This window comes from Vicia villosa, unplaced genomic scaffold (genome assembly GCF_029867415.1).
Source record: "Vicia villosa cultivar HV-30 ecotype Madison, WI unplaced genomic scaffold, Vvil1.0 ctg.003000F_1_1, whole genome shotgun sequence".
In the NCBI taxonomy this organism is placed as follows: domain Eukaryota; kingdom Viridiplantae; phylum Streptophyta; class Magnoliopsida; order Fabales; family Fabaceae; genus Vicia; species Vicia villosa.
Window position 1 is genome coordinate 89509 of NW_026706088.1, and position 22894 is coordinate 112402.

Here is a 22894-nt window from a genome sequence, read left to right on the forward strand (position 1 = left end):
GTAATTATCTCCCTAAATTTAGGATTCAAATAGGAAAACAAAGTCAACAACGATAATACACGTACCATGATTCCAAATGCCTTTTACTTAGCAACAACGGAATCAACGGATCCTCAAAACACCACATCTTCTCTTTCGTTAGATCTCGTGGCTGAAATCCTATATATAGTCAATGTTTCTAAATATTCATATATTTAAATCGTTTGCTATATGTTTTTTAATTTTCAGGTCATAGATCGGTGATAATGAGAGACTTCAAATTTTAATTTCCTAATTATTCAAAGGTTGAAAGAAATCTGTGTGATTTGTCTTTTGGGGAACAAATATAAAATGGTACCCCAAATTTACTATTATTGTTGCACAGAAGAATCATCACACAAAATTCTTTCAACCTTTTCTCCAGAAAATCTGTCGGGTGGTATCTCGAACCCTTTGTATGTTTTTCGTTATTTTCCATTCGCGTTTTCGTATCATTCTCTACTGCTAAATTGTGTTTTACTTCTTTCATTCATCTTTTCTACTTTTTTGTTGTTGTTGTAACTTTATCTTGTTTCAACACTATTGTATCCAGGTTTCAAGGTTTTTAATTTACTTTACTTTGATGTGCTTAAAAATCAGAACTTTGTGTTTAATGTCTTCTAAACACGTTTAAAGGATTTTAATTTTAATGTTTTAACCCTGGGTTTTATGTGGTTCATTTCAAATATTTCCAAGTCTTCATCTAAACAAACTAATGCAACTTCCTCTCTTATGCCAATTAAATCATGATTTTCAATGTTGCTGCATTAGTAGCCTAACATATTAAATTGAAATCTTCTCATACTATAAAATAGGTCTGGTGTAATGCTCAGGAAGTACGGGGATAACCAGCTGCATCACGAAGATGTGAAGATATGCAGCATGTTAGAGTTCATCTTTTTGTTGTATGTCAATAAGTATTAGATTTAGGATGTGTCAGTTGTGCTAGCTTCATGGCTTTTGCTTTGGTAGAATTATATTGTAACATTGCTAAAAATATTAGAACTTTTGTAACATGGCTAAACATGACGCTTGCTTTTTACTAACCATAATATCCAAGTTCACAAAGTTATCATTTCATTCAAGAATATTAATTTATTCCACAACATCTCATTTATATGTCTTTCCTGTCAAAAATCCTTGCACTATAAAACTTACACAATTAATAATTCATTTATATATCCCTATACCCTTTATTGATTCTTATTAGTTTTACATGCCCCCCACTACTACTAGAAATACACTATTTATCTACTAGAAACACATTATTATTATTATTATTATTATTATTATTATTATTATTATTATTATTATTATTATTATTATTATTATTATTATTTATTTGATATTAAAATTTTAATTTTAAAGTTAATTTGGCCAATCATTTTTCTTTTCTTCTTTTTTTTATAATTACAAATGGATAAAATACTCATGATAGATTATGTCATGAAATTTTAAATATTAGCATATCAATATCAATAACAATAAAGTTAATTAATGAATCATCAATTCAATTAATTATGAGATTAAATTAGACTTGATGGTCTGAGATTAAATTTAGATTTGATGGTCTAAAAAGTTTCTTCAATTTGTTTAATGGTATTAATAATTTGTTTATGCAATTTTTGCTAGTAATATTTAGATTGTATTTGGAGTTTAATTTTCTTTGTTGCAAGTTTTTCTCGTCCGTTTTGTAATCGTCTTGTTTAGAACTCTTTGTTCTATTAATATATCTCTTGATTAAAAAAAAAAAAATTACTAGTAATAGATGGGTAAGCAAAAGAAGAAAAAATACCTATCATATATACTCATAAATTTCTATTATAATATTTTGGTTCATATTCACCGCACTCTTTAATATTTTGGACAAGATGAACAGTTGGATGAACAAAAAAAGTTAAGACTAAAGGAAAAAATAACGTAAAAAATATTGTGGTCACATGCTTATTACACCAGCAACATTATGGCAATAAAATTTTGCGACCTTATCATTCATCATCAACCTTTGGTTGGATTTAATATGAACACTAATTTAATGGACGAAAATTTTAAGAAAATATTATCCAAAAGAAAAATTTAAAAAAAAGATCGCGGTTCGATCCCCACAACTACTATCGAGAGGAGGTTGGAATTACTTGATGTCAGAATTGACCGCTGAACCAGGCTAAACCGGTGATGATAAACCAAAAATAAATTAAAATTTTAAGAAAAAAATCAAATATTAAAAAAGTTAGAGTAATAAAAAAAATACTTTGAATTTTTTTTAAGGGTGCCTCAATTGTTAATATTTTTATGTTTAAATATTTTTTAAGGGTGCCTCAAGTAGGGGTGGCAAAACGGGCCCGGCCCGCGGGGAAAGCCCGTTTTACCCGCACATTTTTGCGGGGCGGGGGGAGGTTTTAGGCCCGCTCCCTTTAGTGTGTCCGCCCCGCCCCGCCCCGTTTTTTTGCGGGTATGAGTTTTTTCATACAATTTTACTATTTTTAGGCCTAAACGGTTCAATGCCCGCGGGCTTTCCCCGCCCCGCCCTCATTTTTTTGCGGGGCGGGGCAAGATTTTAGACCCGCACTCTCTAATATGCCCGCCCCGCCCCGCCCCATTTTTTCGCGGGCTTTTGCGGGGCGGGCCTAAACGGGGCGGGCATGCCCGTTTGCCACCCCTAGCCTCAAGTGAGAGTCGGAGTTTCTCTCATAAAAAAAATAAAGAAACAGGAAAAGTAAATTGCCATAAATAGTGCTAGGCGAGATATGTAGGCGAAGAATCATTAAAGAATATGTGTAAGGTAATGTCGGTTTAATCACAAGGGATAACAATTCTCATCATTGCTACCTAACTTTTTTATTAGACTTTGCGTTATCTTCACTAAGGTCAAATTCAAATCAAAAGATGCTTAACTGTATTAACATTCTTTAATTCTCTTTTTCTAGAATTTATTTTGTCATTATTAGACCAAGTGGGGGATTTTTGTAAATTATTAATATTTAATAATAATTAATCACCATGTCTGTGTTTCAAAATGACAAGAAAAATATGTATGTGAAGCTAATATTTTGAATGTGAAAATAAACAACAATTCGTGAAGTGTTACAGTAGGTTCTTTGTATTTTGTATTCGAAAATAGGCAACACTTTGTGTGTGTTGTAGAATGTGAAACAATGCAACTTTGAAAAGTGTTGCTGTTGGCGAAATAGTGCAACGTTTGAAAAGTGCTGTTGTATGCAAAACAGTGTAACATTTAGCAAAAAAATGTTGCTGAAAGTGTGTGTTTCATCAAGGGTCGCAACCTCATGAAATAACACCAGTTTGACCTATAACTTGAGCATTTTGGATTCAGAAAATTATCACAAATACGTACATACTCTTCATTGAAAATTCTAGACACTCTTCGCTACATTCAAGTTTTCGTCGGTCTTGCGCAAACTCGATAAAAGGATGAATTATCTTGGGTATTCCTTCGTAGAAACTCTAAGACAATGTTTTTTGTGTAAGCAAGATGTAATATAAAGGAGAACTAAGGGTTCTCCAACCTTTTTACACAAAGAAACGGGAATTCCCGACAAAAGAGATTACTAACCAATTACAATTACGAAATAAAAAGCAAGGGATCCTTGCTAAAATTGTTAAAAGAATAGGGTTGAGTTATTTCTCCATAAAAAGACTACTTCCAAACTAAGGATTTGATATTTCACACCAAGTTATCCACATTCCGAAAGCAAAATCCGTTCCTAACAAACCAAATAGACCACGTAGTGGCAAGCCAAAAAAACCCTAATTTACTCCCTTTAACCTTTTGAACTTTACAAAAGGAGTGTCAATCCATAAAACTCGATAAAACTCTTCCTCCCTCCCAGATTTTCCTATCCACGAAGCAACCTCCCTCCAAATTTTCTTAATCACAAAATAATGAAAAAGGGATGCTCTCGGTTTTCCAAATCTATACCACAAACTTTAAAGAATCTAGTGGAAAATAAATACCTCTATACACCAAAAGATCTTTAGTAGGAAGCCTATTAGCAAGAATTCTCCATCCGAACACCTTTTTTTTTTTTTTTGATAATTAATGATGTATATAATATAACCAAACATAGCCAAGAATCAGGCAGATTCTCTGCTAAAACAAAATACAAACAGAGCCCACCATAAGCATCTTACAATCTTTCTAACCCTACATGAAATCTAAGGGGCTGTGACACCATTCATAAAAATTATAGGATACTTTTTGTTTACTTGATATTGCTAGCCACCACCAAGAATACATCTTAACATTTTGAACTATCTCCCCTATGTCTATAACGGCACTGTTGAAGATAACATTATTACGGTGTTTCCAGATGCACCAGCAGACAGTTATCCATATTACACTGGCCCTCCTTTTTGCACATTTATGTTTCAGCTCCCCCACCATGTTTAAGAAATCCAAATGGCAATTACTGTGACCCTGATGAGTTAAGCCTAGCCATAGAAAAATCTCCCCCCACACCCCTGTTGCAGTATTACAAACAAGGAATAAATGTTGGCAATTTTCTAATGTATTGCACCCAAAAACACAGCAAGCATTATTCAAGTTATCTATAATTCCTCTTCTAGTAAGCTGCTCCCTTGTAGCCAATCTGTCTTTGAATAATCTCTAGGCAAAAATCTTGACCTTCGACGGTAACCAAGAATTCCATACAAGAGGCCAAACTTTCTTGAATCTCAAATCACCCTCCGCAACCGAAATCTGCTGCACTAAGACATTATAACAATCTTTCACCTTGAAACCATTTGATCCAGCACTAAGCCACATAAAAACATCACACTCGCTCCTCTTTGGTTCCACCTCTTGCAGTAGCAATTTCAGTTCGCCCCATTCCTCCAACTCTTCTTGATTCAAATTATCTTCATTCTCCACAATCCGCCATAACCACCGATTATTCTCCCACACACCCATGTCCTGCACACACTTAGCTTCACTTTCCAAGACCTGAAAAAGAGAGGGGAAAACAGAACGCAACGGATACTGCCCCAGCCATCTGAAGTTCCAAAATGGTACCCTACTCCCATTCCCTAATCTAACAGCAATATTCCTCAAAAAACCAGCAGAACTATCATCATCACCAAGATTCATCAAGTCTCTCCACCATATAGATTCTAAAGAAATTCTACCATGTGAAATTCTATTTAATAATCTATTAGATAAACTTCCATACCTAGCCTCCAGAATTCCGTTCCAAATCGCCGTATTTTCCGTCAAAAATCTCCAAAGCCACTTGTAAAGCAACACCCTGTTGAAACTGGCCATATCCTTGACGCCTAAACCTCCGTCTTCCTTCTTCTTGCAAATCGTATTTCAACTCAACCAATACACCCCTTGTTTCTCGACTGCGTTATGCCATAAGAAATTCCGTTGCAGCTTTACAACCTCTTCTCTCACCTGTGATGGCATTTTGAAAAAAGACATTTGGTATACCGGCAGATTGGTGATCACAGAATTGATCAAAGTCACCCTCCCACCTATGGAGAGCAATCTTCCAATCCACGGGGAAAATTTTGCCCTCAAAATTTCTAGCATCGGATTCCAGAAATTCACACACCTCGGATTACCACCCACTAGTACCCCTAGAAACTTGAAAGGGAAAGAGTCTAATTTGCAGCAAAGGAAACTGCTTGCTGCCTCAAGAAAGTATTGGTCCACACCTACACCATACAACTTGCTTTTCCACATGTTTACTCTCAATCCCGAAACCATCTCGAATGCTCTAAGTATAACCTTTATTGCCCATAGATTTCCCCACGAGCCATCACCCACTAATACCGTATCATCTGCAAATTGTAATAGGTCATAGGATAATTCCTCCTTGATTTTAAATCCCTTGAACACCCCTCTCTCCGTCGACCTCCTCATCAAACCTGCCAGCCCTTCCGCCACTATTGTGAATAGAAAAGGTGACAACGGGTCCCCTTGCCTCAATCCCCGCTCAGCTTTGAATTCACACGATGGGCTCCCATTTATCAGAACTAATAAATTGCTGTTGAACACCCCTGCCTCCATCCATTTCATCCATCGTTGGCCAAACCCCATCTTTCTTAACATCTCCTTTAAAAAACCCCATTCTACGCAATCATAGGCTTGAGCGAAATCCACTTTGAAAAGCAAACAGCTCCTTTTAGATCTTTTTGCCAGGTCCACAATCTCATTAGTTACCACCACACCATCGAGTATCTGCCTCCCGGGTACAAAAGCAGTTTGAACTTTGGATATTAACTTTCCTATAACCTTCCCTAGCCTTGCTGCCAAGAGTTTTGATATAATTTTATAGATGCTGCCAATCAAACATATAGGACGGTATTCCTCTAGTCCTTGAGGATGCTCCACCTTGGGTATTAGTGCGATAAATGATGCTGTAAAGGCCCTAGGGAGTGATGCTTTGCTGTGAAAATCTTGGATACACCTCACTATATCGTCTCCTACTATTTCCCAACATTTTTTGATGAATCCTAAATTCAGCCCATCTGGACCTGGGCTTCTATCCCCTTCACAATTAAACACAGTTTCTTTTATTTCCTCCCTCGTAAATTCCTCCTCCAGCAAATTTGATTCATCCACTGACAACCTGTTAAAATCCAGCCCTGCCAGTCTCGGTCTTGGTCTCTCCAACCTTTTAAATCTCTTCTCGAAGTGATTCTTGGCCTCTGATTTAACTGCCTGCACATCTTCCACCACACCTTGTGTTGTTTGAATGGCAACTATAGCATTTCTTCTCGTTCTTGATTTCATGATTGCATGAAAGTATTTGGAGTTACTATCACCCTCCTTTATCCACCTTACTCTTGCCTTTTGTTTTAGAATACTTTCCTTTAAATATAGATTCTTCCATATACTACTCTGCAGCTGCCTCCTTTTTTCACATTCTGCTTGGTTCAGTTGTTGATCTATGAGCATACCGTCCCTTTCTAGATCTTTTATCTCATCCACTTCATCCTCAATCTTCAGTTCTAGCCGTCCAAACACCTTCTGATTCCACCACCTCAGTCTTTCCCTAAGGTTTTTTATTTTCTCCTTTAGAATAAAAGAACTGCTCCCTCTAACTTGTATTGAATTCCATTCTTCCTTCACAAACTTCTGGAAATCTGGATGCTCATGCCAACACTCAAAGACTTTGAATGGCTTAGGTCCCCAGTCCCTATTACAAGCTTTCACCCATATAGGCCTATGGTCTGAAATATCCCTGTTACCCGATACCTAAGCCACCACCTTCCATAAACTGATAATTCCTTCTAATAGTAGAATTCTGTCTAATCTACTCTTTGCTTTTCCATTAGAGTTTATCCAAGTGAATTTATTCCCTATTACTGGTAAATCTATCACCTCCATCAGCTCTATAAAGTTAGCAAATTCCTCCATTTCTACTGAGTTAACTTGACCCCTACCACACCTCTCTTCCTCCACCTTTATTGCGTTGAAATCACCCCCTATTATCCATTCACCTCCTGGTAATCTTTGTTTCCATTCTAGTAACTTACTCCATAGAATTCTCTTTTCAGCCAGAAGACAAGATGAGTAAACATTGATAAAGTAACAGAGAGTACCTTTCCAGATGGCACACACACCCAAAGCACCTTTTGTTTTGAAACTAAACTCTGGCTTTATAACTCCTTTACGCCAAATCGTGACCATACCTCCAGACTGCCCTTCTGAATCCATGGCTGACCAATCACAATCCTCCCACCCCCACAAGCTCCTAATCAACCACTCCCCCATCTTCTTAATTTTCGTTTCTTGGATAAAGATCATATCTACCTTTGCCTTTGCTAGGATCTGGCTCACTCTTTTTCTCTTAACCATATTGCCACCCCCTTATGTTGAAAGATCCGCAATTCATTAATCACCAATTGTCTTTCCCTTCCCTAATTCGAAACACGCACGCTCTCTTTCTTCAATATCTCTAACAATTCCTTCAAATACTTTGTCGTCTTCTTCGCCTTCAACCCCTAAATCTTTAATTGATTTCCAAACCTTCCTTGGTACTCCTTCCATGGATTTCCAAATGCGATTATTGCCCTGATTTACTCCAGAATCTGTTATGGAATCACCACATAGAATCGAGTCCCCCGAACATGCTGAATCTGAACCCTTCGAATCTCCTCTCAAAGGTGACATCGTTAGAGGCAAACTTTTGTTTATTTCCTGGGAAAGTAAAAGTGCCGAAAAGTATGATGGGGCAAAAGGTATCTTTAGATTATCATACAGTTGGGTCACAAGTTTGGATTTTTTGGGCTTTTTATAGCTTTCTGGCCCAAAAGATGATATTGGGTCCGAACCAAGTTGTTCCACATTAGTCACCAAGGCTTCATTATCCTTCAGGCCCATACGGCAAAGGTTGAACTTTAATCCCTACGGCAACCTGAAACGTCTCTTCCATCCTCTTCTTAGCAACCTGAAACGTTTTGATATTTCAATTAATATTTTGGGCTCATGGTTGGGAATCAAAAGCAAAAGACAGTGTTATGATGGATTCTGTTACAGCTAGAAAGTATAGTGTTGTGATGGATTCTACAGCATGCTAATAGGAATGTGTAAATTAATCATGTACATGTGTAGTTTTTGCATCTAATGTCTTGAGACTAAATATTTAAGTTCTGCTGCTTGCATGTGTTTGCTTTTCATTTTAAAGATTTTTTTATAATAATTGTATATGATTGTTAATCAAATGGTTCTAATTTTTATACGTGTGTTGAATTGCTTTTCAGTTTTCAAATCTCTTATGAAATTGTTGGTGAGATTTTGCAAAAAAACTTCTTAAGATACTTTACTTTCTAAAATGTTAATTTATTATGTAAAGTAGTTAAGGTTATAGAAATTTAATGACTACTGTTGTCATTAGATTCTTCCATATGTAGGACACACTTTTCTTTTAGACTGTTTACTGGCCTCTATAAAACATTGTTTGATTTGACTACTATTATCAATAAGGAAAATACTTGGCTCTTTTTTATTATTAATCAGAGTTTCTATTACTATTTAAAAATAAATATCTTAGTTTCTGAATGCATTTCTATGTGTAATGAGTCAAAGTTGTTTGAAAATACTTTATTGTTGTTTTGATCTAATTTCTGCAGGTACGAGGTATACTCAACAATCGTATAAAGTAAGCGAATCTTTCCCATACAAATGGATAAACATGAAGCTAGAGTTTTAAGTGTTAATATGTAAGTAGCTGATATGCCAAAATCTTTTGCAGCTTTGAAACATGGAAATCCTATGCTTGCTGAAGATGGTGAAAAATGATATATAGTTATAGTGAAAATTTGATGTGCATTGGTAATGAGTTTTGGGTTAGAGTTTTGCATGGAGATCATATGAATATATGTTTTTTCCTTTTCCAACGTGGTTTACTGGTAATATTGGCTGTCAAAAAGTGGAGACCATGTTGAAACATAATCAAAATTAAATATTTAATTCAGTTTTTTTATTCTCCTTTGTGTTTGTTTTCAAACTTAAATAAAAAATGAGTTAATTTTAAATTTGAAATGAATATTGTGTTTGTGTGAGTAAATCACCTGTCAATGATATGAACATGAATTATACAACTCCTTCACATGCACGTATAAGTAATGCTCATTATTTCTATGAACTAAAACATTGATGCATGAATATGTCCCAACTATGAATGGGGTTCCATAAAATATTTATAAGATATGCAAAAGTTAGAGAGAGAAACTCTCTCTTCTCTCTAGCTTGTAGTAAGTTCCAAGTATGTCGTGGATGAGGAAGCAGAACAACGTTAGGGGAGGATGGACGACGGTGGAAAGGAATTCCTACAAAAGGGAAGGTGTAGGAAAATGGGATGTTGCGAGGGGAGAAAGTAGGAAGACGGAGGGAGCAGCGGTATCATCGTTTTTCTTCACGGAGTTTGGTAGTAGATGGAAGGCTAGGGATCTATTATTTGAGTTCAAGGACTTGGGGGACATCGACGAAGTTGTTATCCTTTCGAAAAGGGATAGGTTTGGCAGGAGGTATGGGCTTGTTCGTTTCTTCAATGTTGAGGATGAGAAGCTGCTGGGTATCAAGTTGGATAGTTTGATTCTTGAAGGGCGAAAACTGCATGCGAACCCTCCAAGATTTCAGCGCCAAGAGAAGGTGACGGCCACTACAAGAAATTTATTGATTCGCGACACTTAGATTGCGAGACTTACATAAAAACTGACGTCCCTTCGTATTTGCGACGGTTTCCACGTCTGTTCCAAGCAACCGCCTTAGATTTTTTTAACAAAGAAGCATAAACCCATTTTCAAAGAAGGCCCACGACGGTTGCTAAACCGCCTTCACTCACCTATCACACCAATTTTTCAAGATGTGCCTCCGTATTTCTTTGGTTCATGTGAGAGCGGAACTTTTTCTTAATCCCGCGTGTTGATTTTAGTTCACACGCTTTGTCGTATCCCAAACCCCTCCTTTCCCAAAATATCTCAATCTCAATCCGTCAAACCCTTCTCTAAAAAATAATCTAAATCCCCTAACAACCCCGACCTCTCAAAACCCATAATGCTTCGCTCTCTCTTCAACAAACATTGAAACATTTGTTCGTTCCTCCACCAGTGAAGGGGTTACGACTTGTCGTTCCTGAAACAACTTGTTAACGGTGATGCTCCTTTGAAGAAATTTTGATGCGGCAGTGTTCTAAGAGTCTACCTCATGTTGAAATCATTTAGATACAACTATGAAAAGTTTAATTATTTTAACAATTTTTAACTTTCCTTTCCCAATCGAAAAAGGAAGAATAGTTCCTTCCTGATTTGGTTCAACTATAACCTAGGTTCTAAGTGTCGAATCTTAAATTATAAGTTTGGAAACATCGAATAATGAAGAACCCAGTCTTACATGATTATTTGTCAGATTTTCTCATTATATATTGATTGATTGTGGTCTATTTTGTTGGTGGCCTCATATTGTGCTGTTTCAATCTCATTTTACAAACATGTGACTATTTTATTCCTAAAAAATATTGAATGCTAAATTTTTGCTTTGTTGTATTCAATATGATTTGAAATTGAATGATACGGAAACAATTTGCAAATATCATTTGGCACCATTGGGGTATTCTATACTTAATTTATCATTTTATGACTTGTAATTTCAAACTGAATGTGCATTCACGAGCAACTAAATTTATGCATACCTTATATCTATTCATGAATGTTAGACTCTTAGTCACAAATTGATCTTTCTAAATTCACTATACAAGAAAATGTTTGATTTGTAACAATAAAATTACAGTGATTTCGTCACAAATTGAACTAGAATTGGATTGTAAACCAAAAAGGAATATAACATGAAACACTGACACCCCCATACACGATCTCGACACTGACACAACGGCACATGTAATACTTTAAAAAATTGAATAAATTAAACGTAATCACAAGTATCAGTGTAGGTGTCCGATACCGACACGAACACGGACGCATATTTTTTCAAAGGTGTCGGTCCTACATTTATATAAGCATATAATTGTCCTTTCTTTAAAAGGAATTGAATTTGAATCTTGATATTTTGTTCTATGATATGTCATATTTTTTAAGATCTAATTTCTCTGATATACATTACTATTCGGTCAAACTCATTTCAATTGAAATACATACTTATTAGCTCTTATTTTGGTATCTGATATACACTGGCTTATAATATGTACATATATTTCAACTTAAGACAAACATATAGTGAAGTCTAAATGAGAATACATATGGGAGATTTGGATTATCTATGATTGTTTCATTAGTTACAAGGATTATAAATTAAAAGAAACGAGGAATATTTGTTGTCTTGAGAATCTTAGTAAATTAAACTAGGAGAAATTCTATCTAGTACACTCTGCATAATTTATGATGTTGAATAAATTTAAATTGAATTAGAACAAATGATATACTTTAACACAAAAACTTAATATTAATGTTGCTTTAATGATTTGTGCAGGCCATCGTGAATTGCAAGATGGAAGGTTCTGATGTTGGAAAACATGTACAAATCAATGCATTCCCATCACTATTACATCTGCAGTGAGTATTTTTTTTTTATGAATTTAATAGCACACTCATAATGTTTTTAATGCCATGTTCCAAAAATTGTTTCTTTATACATACACACACACTAATTATTATTCATTTGGCCCTTATGTTTGGAATTCACAATAGGTTCAGAACATTACTTGTGGTGAATTTTTCATTTAGATCAAGGACGCGAGAAGTTTTTTATTTTCACATATGATGAAAGAATCAAAGATTCAGAATTGGGATAAAATTTCCAATTTAACTTTGCTTAGTAGTCAGCATGATTTTGAGGATGACCGATTGACTTTTCTTGTGCTATAGGAAGAGTATTCCAAATTACACAAAGAAGTCAACCGACCCTTTCCAACTTGGAACCTGTTCTTGTAAGAATCTATGCCTTTTAGTTTTCCTCTTGCATAGTGCTGCAAGTTCTTTCTTTCGAGAGTGACAGGGGTGTGAAGCTGGATTGCAAATTACATAATGTGTGTTGGTGCACAATGAATAAAGATGGTGACAAAGAGAATAATAGAATAACGGCGGAAAAGAGATGAGAGAATAAATGTTGTATTCTACTATTAATGATAGCTATTACAAGGCTATTTATAAGAAAAGAAAATCTTGCCACATAAGCCCTAAAACAGTAAACTTAGTGAACAAGTCTAAGGTACAAACAGTACAGTACTACAAAAATACTAAAGTACCCTTACTACTAAACAGCTAAGCTAATGGGACCCTGATAACATCTTCTGGTCAATACTATCTTCTGAGTAACCATCAGAAGATCAGTCCATCTTCTGAATATTGAATTACTCTTCAATACCATCCCTTAATTCATATTCTTCAATCAAAACTGACAACGCCAATTCCATCCCTCAAGAGCAGAAATTGATCCGTCTTGATCGCCTTCGTCAGAACATCTGCCACTTGCTTCTGAGTGCTACAGTGCACAACTTCTAATGTTCCATTCTGGACTTGGCTTCTCAAGAAATGATACTTTGTCTCAATATGCTTGCTTCTTCCGTGTAACACCGGATTCTTGGCAAGATTGATTGCAGACTTGTTATCAATCATCAGCTTCAGAGGCTTCTTCACCCTAATCTTCAGGTCTTCTAATAGATTCAGAAGCCACACAGCTTGACATGCAGCTACAGCGCCTGCGATGTACTCAGCTTCACAGGTTGATAGAGCAACAACAGGTTGCTTCTTGGAACTCCAAGAGATAGGGCCTCCCAAAAATATGAACAAATATCCAGAAGTACTCCTTCTATCAACTCTGTCTCCACACCAATCAGAATCAGAATAACTCAATAACTCTGATTCTTCCTTTCTCCCAGAAGGAAACAATATGCCAAACTTCAGAGTTCCCTTGACATATCTCAAGACTCTGACAGCAGCTTGGTAATGGGACCACTTAGGTTTACTCATGAACCTACTAACCAATCCAACTGCATAGCATATATCAGGCCTGGTATTACACAAATACCTTAGAGAACCAACCAGCTGTTTGAATACCGTAGCATCAACATCTTCACCTTCAGAATCAGAGTCCAACTTCTGATTCACTTCTGACGGTGTAACAGCAGCTTTGCAATTCTCCAACTTGAATTTCTTCAGAAGTTCTAACTCATACTTCAACTGATGCAGAATGATACCATCTTCTGAGTACAGAATCTCCATCCCTAGAAAATATGACATTTTCCCAAGGTCTGTAATCTCAAACTCATTCATCAGCACCTTCTTGAACTTCATCAGATCTTCTGGACAACTCCTCGTAAGCAATATGTCATCAACATAAAGACACAACAGAATCATATTGCATCCAGAATGTTGCACATAAACTCCATATTCTATCTCACACTTCTGAAACCCTTGCTTCTTGAAAAATGAATCAATTTTCAAATTCCAAGCTCTGGGCGCTTGCTTCAATCCATACAGAGCTTTGTGTAATTTGTACACCATCCCTTCCTTATTCTTTTTCACAAAGCTAGGGGGTTGTGACACGTATACCTCCTCTTGTAATGGACCGTTCAGAAATGCAGACTTTACATCCAGATGCATCAAGGACCAACCTCCGTTCGCAGCTAACGCAATCACCAATCTGATTGTTTCATGTCTAGCTACAGGAGCAAACACCTCAAAGTAATCTAGTCCAGGTTTCTGAAGAAAACCTCTAGCCACTAGCCTTGCTTTGTGTTTACCAACCGATCCATCTGGCTTCAGCTTTACTTTGAAAATCCATCTGACGCTGATGGCTTTCTTCTTCTTTGGAAGTTCTGTCAGCTTCCAAGTTTTGTTTCTTTCTATAGCCTCAAGTTCTTCTTTCATGGCATTCAGCCAGACCTTCTTCTTGAGCGCTTCTTCTATACTCACTGGTTCAGAATCTACTAACATGGCGCACTGAATGACCTCTCCTTCTGAGTCAACTTCTGTGTCTTGCAACATGTCAAAATCTGCAAACCTTCTTGGTATAGTTCTGACTCTTTGTGGTCGCTGAGCTACTTCAGAGTCAGCTACTCCAGAGTCACCACCTCCATGATCATCTCCAGAAGCTTTTCCTCCAGACCCTATGTCTTCAGAGTTTTCCCTTCCAGAATCATGACTACCACCAGACTCTGGATCATCATCAGAATCTGGATCAGAATCAGATTCTCCATCTGACTCATCTTCAGAAGATGCTTCATCTTCTGACTCGTCTTTAGAAGATTCTTCATCTTCTGACTCTAACTTTTCTTCAAAAGTTATCTCTACATCAGAAGTTGGTTGAGACTTTCTCCAATCCCAAACTTCTGATTCCTTCACAATGACGTCTCTGCTGACTTCAACTTTGTTAGTCTCTCGACAATAGAGCTTGTATGCACCTGTACTGTGGTACCCCACCAATAACATCACTTTGCTTCTATCATCCAACTTCTTCCTTCTAGCTTCTAGAATGTGTTTGTAACACACAGAACCAAAAACCTTCAGATGACTAACACTCTGTTTCTCTTTAGTCCACTTCTCTAAAGGAACAATTTCCTTCAGCCTCTTCGTTGGACACCTGTTGAGCACATATGCTGCAGTAGCAATAGCTTCTCCCCATAGATTATGAGGAAGCTTCTTCTCTTTAAGCATACTTCTCGTCATATCAAGCAAAGTACGGTTTCTACGTTCAGCAAGACCATTGTGTTGAGGAGTATAAGGAGTAGTAACTTCATGCTCAATTCCATTATCATCACAGAACTTCTGGAATTCTGTAGAGTTATACTCGCCTCCACCATCCGTTCTGAGAATCTTTATCTTCTGACCACTCTGCTTCTCAGCCTTCACCTTGAACTTCTGGAATTCTGTAAACACCTCATTCTTAAACTTAATGAGAGTTACCCACGTCATTCTTGTGAACTCATCCACAAAGGACACAAAATACCTATTTCCTCCAAGTGAAGGTTCTGGAAATGGTACACACACATCAGAGTGCACTACTCCCAGAGCATGCTTTGCTCTTGGAGCAACTTCTGATACAAATGGCAATCTGGGTTGTTTGCCTTTCATGCATACCTCACATGACTTCTCAGGCTTTACAATCTTAGGAATGCCACGTACGAGCTTCTTAGAACTTAGATGCCCCAGACTTCTATAGTTCAAGTGCCCCAACCTCTTGTGCCACAGCTTACTATCACCTTCTGAGCCTTCAGCACTCAGACACTCTGTTTCAGCTGTTTCTACATTCACCTTGAATGTTCTGTTGATTCCCTGTTCAGATTGCATAATCAACTTCTGATTAGAATCATACAACTTCAAGAGGTTGTTCTTCATAACAACTGAGAAACCTTTCTCAATGAGCTGACCCACACTCATCAGATTGCTTCTGATTCCAGGAACATACCAAACATCCTTGATCAGAACAGTCTTTCCATTCTTCCCTTTGGATTTGACATTTCCCATACCTTCTGCATATAGGTACTTATCATCAGCACATCTGATCTTTGTCCTCCTTTCAGAGTCAAAGTCTATCAGCCATTGTTTGTTTCCAGTCAAGTGATTTGAACACCCAGTGTCCATATACCACCATTCTGACGAACATCTTTTGTCCGACTCTGAAGCCATCAATAGCACAGGTTCATCATCTGATCCTCCTCTGGCTATATTTGCTTCTTCTGATCTCCTTCCTTTGTTTGCCAAACAGTCTTTAGCAAAATGGCCAAACTGTTTGCAACAGTAACATTGAACTTTCTTCTTATCCTTTCCCTTCTGATATCTCTTCTCATCAGAAGTTGAGGATTCCTTCTGGAATCTATCACCACGTCTATGCTTCTGGTCCTTCTTGACAAAAGAAGCCTTCAGAGCTTGCTCAACTTCTCTCTCAGAAGTTCTCTCAGTCAGACGCAACTCTTGTGCTTCTAAACTGCTTTGCAACTCTTTTATTCTCATGGTTTCCAGATCTTTAGAATGTTCAATGGATACAACAATATAATCAAATTGAGGAGTAAGTGACCTCAATATCTTCTCTATGATTACTTGTTCAGAAAGAGTTTCTCCACAAGCCTTCATCTCATTAGTGATCACAATCACTCTAGAGATATACTCAGAGACTTTCTCATTGTTCTTCATGTTGAGATTCTCATATTGCTTTCTCAGGGATTGAAGCTTCACCTTCTTCACTGATACGTCACCACCGTAACACCTGACCAGTATATCCCACGCCTCCTTTGACGTCATAGAATCAGCAATCTTCTCAAACACATTCACATCCACACACTGATGGATGAAGAACAACGCCTTTTGGTCTCTCTTCTTCGTCTCTCTCTGCGCTTCTCTTTGTTCTTCCAATGCATCCGCTGCAACCGGAATATATCCTCCAGTGACAAGATCTAGAACATCTTGAGCACCAAATAGTACATGCATTTGAATCATCCATCTATTCCAGTTTTTACCATCAAGAACTGGAAGTTTGGTATTCAAGTTGCTTCCACTCATCTTTAAACTTGTGCAGACAAAAACAGATTTCACTCACACTCACACAGTGTTTCCCAACCCACAAACAATCAAGAAAAATGTGATTCAACACAACTTTGTTTCCCAGAAACAAAATCAATCACACAGTCACACAAACTCACGTTCACTCGTGTCTCCCTGTGTTTGGAACCGGAGCTCTAGATACCAATTGTTGGTGCATAATGAATAAAGATGGTGACAAAGAGAATAATAGAATAACGGCGGAAAAGAGATGAGAGAATAAATGTTGTATTCTACTATTAATGATAGCTATTACAAGGCTATTTATAAGAAAAGAAAATCTTGCCACATAAGCCCTAAAACAGTAAACTTAGTGAACAAGTCTAAGGTACAAACAGTACAGTACTACAAAAATACTAAAGTACCCTTACTACTAAACAGCTAAGCTAATGGGACCCAGATAACATCTTCTGGTCAATACTATCTTCTGAGTAACCATCAGAAGATCAGTCCATCTTCTGAATATTGAATTACTCTTCAATAATGTGTACTTGGAGTGCTTTGTGCATATGATCACAAGTTTTTAAAGCTAATTATTTATGGGAAATGAACCACCAAAAGTGTTTCTTTATATAGTACATTCATTTTTACATGTATATCCATTGTTGAATATTTTGTATGTAAGGGGCAGAGCAAGGCCATATAAAATGCATAATAAATCATATACTTCCGATTTTATGATAGGGGACTGTAAAATTATCTGTTGTCACAACTTTGAAAGGCAAAGGCAAAGCTTTGAGAACTCTAACATGATCCCCCATGGCTTGCTTATGGAAGCAATATATTATGCTAGTCATTCTGGTGCATTGGTTTACTCTCTTTTGGCTCCTGAACAAGGACTAAGCAATCGAAAAAAGAAGAGAGATGATATTGTTTTCACACTTATTAAGGTATTCATCTTCTGTCTAATTTTCTGATTTCAAATAATACTTTGCTCTTGGTTTTTGCTTTCTCTCTTTAAAATAGATAATGATAACTTGAATCACTACAAGAAGTTATCTATAATTAAATTAAAAACAAAAATATACTGATAGTTCCTCTAAAAATAGATGTTCCACGTACCTAAAATGCATTGGTTGGTGGTTTTTCCCCAAGGATACTTGCTGCAGCCTATAGTGACTTTTTTTTATGGAATGCTATGTCTAGTTCTAATTATAAAATATATGTACTATGTACCAATATATGAACATATAATAGCATCTAAATAACTTGCTAATAATTAATGTTAAAATCTTAGGTATTGTTATAATGTTATTGTGGAGATATTGTAGTAAAATGGATGTTTCGTGTGCATTTATTTAGTATTACTGCTTTCTCTTTCCTTATATTCCATTTTCTAAATCATAATGTTCTGATTCAATCTGAAAATGTTGAACATAGGGCTTCTAAATTGAGAGGAAAACACTACCCCACAGAGACCAAGAGGTAATAAAAACAGAGGAGGATGGACTCCAATAATGCTCATAGTAGTTCTTTCATTTTGGATAACGATTCCATTTAATATTTTAATTATTTATTTTAATAAGTGAGTTAGTACTTGAAATTATTGATGCTATAGAGACCAAGAGGATCACAATGATGTATGAGTTTGTTTGATCAATAGGAGTAGCTTACTCAAGACACATTGTTCAGATATACTCTTACCATGGTGGGGAGGAAGTACGACAGCACTTGGAGGTATGTACAGATACATATAGTGAACATGTTTCTTTACTTTAGTTTTTATTTATGCATCCTTGTCATTGCTTGTACACAAACTCTATTGCAGATTACAGGTTTAATTATATTCTAAGTTGTTACTCATAACCTAGGCATTCTAATTAGATTTGGATAATTGCTGTTAATTATCCTTCGAATAACTATATAGTTGTCTACAATTGATTTAGTCTAATTGGTTTTTGTAACTTGTTATATTTTCATGTTGGACTTATAAGTATGTGTTACATATGCATCAGGGCCCCAAATGTATATTTTGAAGATGATAATGCAATAAATCTCGAAGATGAAATAAGTAGAAGTCGACGAATCAAATGTAGTTTTTTTTTGGACTTAAAGGTGTTGCACTTGGTTGCTATGAAAAAATTTGTTGCACAAGCTTTCATGTTACTTGCGTCAAGTGGACTTCTTAATGTCAATGGGATATGGTACAAATTGCATTTAAATTGCTTGTTGATTCTTCAGGTGTTGTTAAGCTTGCTGATTTTGGGATGGCCAAGCATTTGAGTTATAAAATTGCCTCTATGTACTTTTTCCAGTCTTTTTCCTGAGCAGTAAAGATATAAATGTTTGCACATTAAATATATACTTAAAATTTTTAGTCATTATCAGATTTATAATTACTTTAGTATTTATGTATTTTTTCTTGTTCTATTTCATTAATAAATTATAGTTACAATAGATTTTTTTATTTTAAAAAAAAATCATTAATTTAGCGGGGGTTTTAAACCTCCGCAATCAGCATTAAGTTAAAAAGATCATACCAAATTCACGACGGTTTGTAACTGACGCTACTTGAAATTTATGACAGTTTCCAAACTGTCGCCACTAATAACGACAGTTGGAGTGGCGGTTCTAGCAACCGTCGCAATACACCGCAGCGACACACGTTTTTGCGATAGTTACACAACTGTCGCGCCTTGCTTTTTGCGACCGTTCAAATCGTCGTAACCTGCCAAAATTAACCGTCGTAATTTGCCAATTTTCTTGTAGTGGGCAATGACGTCTTGGAAGAATGGAAGGGGGGTAAGGAGGCTGCTAAGGAAAGGAAGGAGGGTGTGGTGCAAGACCCTAGCTCTAGGGTTTGGGTGGATAAGAGATCGTTATTTCAAGACGTTCGTCGGTGTTTTTAACGAAGCGGATTTTGCTCTGAAGATTAAACAGATTTTCTATGAAGAAGGTCTCTTCTCCATTAGGATCACGTTGTTAGGACCTAATCTCTGTGTGCTGGAAGATTTGGTGTGTGGTGAGGTGGAAGCTCTGATGGAGGAGCGAAGATGATGGTGGGAGAACTGGTTCTCTTCTATCAGACCATGGGATCCTAAAGATGTTGATGCGGAGAGGTTAACTTGATTGAGAATTTCTGGCATCCCTTGTAATGTATGGGGTGAAGGCTTTTTTAAGGTGGTATCGGAAACAGTTGGAACATTCATCAAATGTGAAGAGTTGATGGAGGCTCGTATTAGAATGGATGAGGCGAGAGTTTGCATCAAAACAGGGAGGGGGGAGTTGATCAATAAAACAATTAAGGCTGTCATTGATGGCGTCCATTTCATGTTAAGTTTAAGAGAAGATTGCTCTTTGCTAATGGATATGACGACGATGCGAAGGTGTTCGGAAGAAGCTGCATCGGAATCCATCGAGTCACTGGAGAGTGAATTCTTCGAGGATGAGTGTATGGGAGATATGAACGTTAGTATCGAGGAAGAAAGCTCAAAAAAGGTTTCTAAGAATGTGATTGAGACGGTTCAAGTAGGGCATAGGCAGAAGGGGCGCTCTTAGTCTGCTTGTTCAGCAGTTCCTAGGAATCTTTCACCTTTTAAGGAATTTCCCAAGCTTAAAGGTCAAATGGATACTTTTGAATCATCTCTTTTGGCTAAGGAGGTGGGTATTACGGAAGAGGAGGCAGCGACATTTAATGCTTCACAATTCATATTGGAGAATGGTTATAGAGGGGATGTATGAGTTTCAGGTGAGGTTGAAGGGGTAGCTAATAGAAATTTTGAGAGTGGGACCAACGATAATGACGTGGGATCAGATCCTATCTTGGAGTGTTTTAAGAAGCGTGGGACCACAGAAGGGGGAGTGTTGTCGTCTTCTCCTTTGATAGGTGGGCCTTCTCTTATTGGGTCTATTCCTATTTCCTCTAGTGGGCCGAAGCTGGGTGAAAAGGGGTGTGTTGTCCCATGTTCCTTTGATCTGGAATGTAGAAGAATCAGAAAGAAAAAGTCAAAATCAATAGTAAAAAAAAGAAAAACGAAGCCGGTGAAGGATTTGGGGAAAAACGTAGATATCTCTCCTTCGTTCTATGCTTGCATCGCTCCCAGGAATGTAGACAAGCCGAAGATGGTTGGAGAAAACAAACAGGCTGATCCGTCCAAGGGCGACTCCATCTCTTCCGGTGAGTCCTTTTCGTGTTCCTCTTTAGCAGACTCAGATATATTGCGTTGTAATTATAGAATGCGTCATAGTTCTTGTTCCGAGGTGGGCAAGAATTTATGGAATTCAATTACAAAGTTAGGTGTTAGTGGTGTGGTAGAAGATAGTATGAGTATTAAGTTGTTGGATGCACTGGAAAGGAAAGATAAAGCTGTTACTGAGGGTAAAAAGATGGTAGATGTATCGTTATCATGAATCTGTTCTCTCTAAATTTAAGAGGAGGTGGGTCTCTTTCGAAGAGGAAGAGAGTGAGTTTTTTGATCAAGAGTTTCAATATTGATGTTTGATTTTTACAAGAGACCAAATTAGTTCGTTTTGATGATTTGTTAGCTAAGTCTTTCTGGGGCAGCGGTGATGTTGAATGGACGGCGTGTAACTCCAATGGTGCTTCTGGAGGTATGGTGATCTTATGGAAGAAGGACCTTTTATCCCTTAACTTTAGTTTTAGAGGGAAGGGATTTGTTGGTATTAATATTCATTGGAAAGGAGTGTGCTACAACCTTGTGAATGTGTATGCCTCGCGTTGTGCTATGGAGAGGAGAATAGTTTGGAGTTCATTAGGGGATTGGAAGCATAAAAGTGGTAATGAGGATTGGTGTGTTGTGGGTGATTTCAATGAAATCTTGAGTAAGGAGGAAAGATTGGGAGAAGGTTCTTCTTTGAATACTAGAGGTATGGAGGAGTTTCGGGATTTCATTGAAGATATGGGCCTAGTGGATTTTCCTTGTGTTGGAGGAAAGTACACGTGGTTTAGAGACAATGGGAAGGCTATGAGTCGTCTTGATAGCTTCTTGATTTCGAGGAAATTAGCGGATGATGAAGGATAGAAAAACACTTAGAAAGGGGGGGGGGGTTTGAATAAGTGTAGCTTTAAAACTTGTAAGATAAAAACAATTTGCACAATGATTTTTATCCTGGTTCGTTATTAACTAAACTACTCCAGTCCACCCCCTTGGAGTGATTTACCTCACCTGAGGATTTAATCCACTAATCACACGAGATTACAATGGTTTTCCACTTAGACAACTTCTAAGTCTTCTAGAGTATACTGATCACAACCTGATCACTCTAGGAAAAATATGCTTAGATACCCTCTAAGACTTTCTAGAGTATACTGATCAACAACCTGATCACTCTAGTTCTTACAACTTAATGTAAACAAATTCTTTTAAGAGTTACAATGCTTCTTATAAAGCTATTATCACAACTGTGATTTTCTCTTAAGTTTATGCTTAATCTCACTAAAGTATTACAACAGCAATGTAGTGAGGTTGAAGATGAAGTTTGAGAGCTTTTGAATTTGACAACGTTTCTATATATTTGCGCAAGTGTTGTATTCAGAATTCGTCACCTAGCTTCTCATCAGAACTTCATATTTATAGGTGTTTGAGAAGATGACCGTTGGGAGCATTTAATGCTTTGCGTATTCCTTACATCATTGCATTTAATGTTTCACTCTTTTGTCAACTACCTCGAGCCTTACTTTCGCTGTGTCTACTGACGTTGCCTTTCATAGCTTTCAACGTTCCTTTTGTCAGTCAGCATAGCCTGCCAGCTAGTACTTGCTTCTGATCTGATGTTTGTGTGAACAACGTTTGAATATCATCAGAGTCAAACAGCTTGGTGCAGAGCATCTTCTTGTCTTCTGACCTTGAAGTGCTTCTGAGCGTGATACCATGAGAACTTCAGTGCTTCTGCTTCT